The sequence below is a fragment of the Anomaloglossus baeobatrachus genome, chromosome 4, assembly GCF_048569485.1.
Source record: "Anomaloglossus baeobatrachus isolate aAnoBae1 chromosome 4, aAnoBae1.hap1, whole genome shotgun sequence".
Classification (NCBI taxonomy): Eukaryota; Metazoa; Chordata; class Amphibia; order Anura; family Aromobatidae; genus Anomaloglossus; species Anomaloglossus baeobatrachus.
Window position 1 is genome coordinate 284,593,284 of NC_134356.1, and position 1,326 is coordinate 284,594,609.

The 1,326-nt window shown below is 35.3% G+C and overlaps 1 protein-coding gene across 1 annotated transcript in view; it reads left to right on the forward strand.

Annotated features, from left to right (window-relative positions):
- The window catches only part of TBC1D15 (TBC1 domain family member 15), a 244,217-nt gene extending 243,110 nt beyond the window's left edge, over positions 1-1,107 (forward strand). Inside the window, exon 17 of the mRNA XM_075344894.1 lies at positions 1-1,107. This exon is cut by the window's left edge and continues 1,233 nt beyond it. The gene's annotated coding sequence lies outside the window, so the exon portion shown is untranslated.
- The last annotated feature ends 219 nt before the right edge of the window (positions 1,108-1,326 follow it).

The window sequence follows — 1,326 nt, forward strand, 5'->3', positions numbered from 1 at the left end:
GCCGTAGCCAAGAACTGCATATTTGTCCCCTATTAATTCGAATATGGGGCAGATATGCAGTACTCAGCTGCAGCCACTATACAGTTGAGGAGCTGTGCAGCTCCGCTAGTGAGTAATTCTGGCCACCAGCCTCATCGGGAACAGCTAATCGGTGGAGATGCTGGGTGTAGCATCTCCACAGATCACACATTGATGACCTACCTGAGAATAGGTCATCAATCTTAAAGTTCTGGACAACCCCTTCAAAAGGAGATAAATGAGTTTTCATGGTTTTTCCAGAGTATCTACTTAGAAAATTAGGGGAAACTTTAGAATTTACAGTAAATATACTATAAAGTTGATTTTCCCCTTGTTCTTGAGGTAGAGCTAGACCCTGTGATTAGAAACCTTTTAACATGTGCCATAAAGCTAAGATCCCTGTACTGAATATGGACTTTTCTAAGTCATTACAGCAGAAGGACAGCTATTTCATCATCGGGGCACTGAAAGTTAATGAAATAAGGCTTAAGTAAATATGCTCTGTTGGATTTCAAACTTTAGGAAAGGAAGCAATTTAATTCTCATTTTTATAATCTTGTCTATGGTCATATCAGTTGAGTTATATCTTGAATTATTCACATAACCCCATATATTATTGCTTCTGTGTGTATATATTATTTATAAAATTATGTCGCAGAAATGAATTTCTTCAAATATTAAGCTGAAAATAATTCTAAAACTTGATCTCCAAACCTTTTGATTGATGCTACTTTTCTTTTGAGTGCGGTGCATTTTGTACTGAGCTCACTTTGTGAAAGTTGACATCAGTTCTCCGTTCATTACGGCTTATCCCTACCACACACAATTATTCACTAAAGGTAATCCGATTTGAGGTGACTAAATTACATCTATACAGTCATTTCAGTAAGTCATGCCTTTTGTCATGGTCAACCTTCCAATGCATATGTCATGCTGCATGATTACTAGTTATGGGTCGAACATAACTAAATCCATGTATGTATTGTATAGTGAAAATTGTAAATATCTAATCTGAAATGTAATTATTTCAACTGTAACTTTTACAAGCAGTTTGTTACTTTGCAATAAAGTTTTTCTTGAAAGTGTTTACAGCAAGAATTTAAGGGTTTTTATTTCCATGTGCTACAATATCTGCTCAGAAGGTGCTCTGTGTGGAATTAACTTGATTATTGGGACTGAAACCTATAAAATATAGTCTCATGAAGCAAATAAAACACATGTAAATCATATTACCAGCTTATGCTAATTGCATCTTCTTGCACACTAACCTATCAAATTTACTTTAGCCTTTCTTCATTCATACCTGTT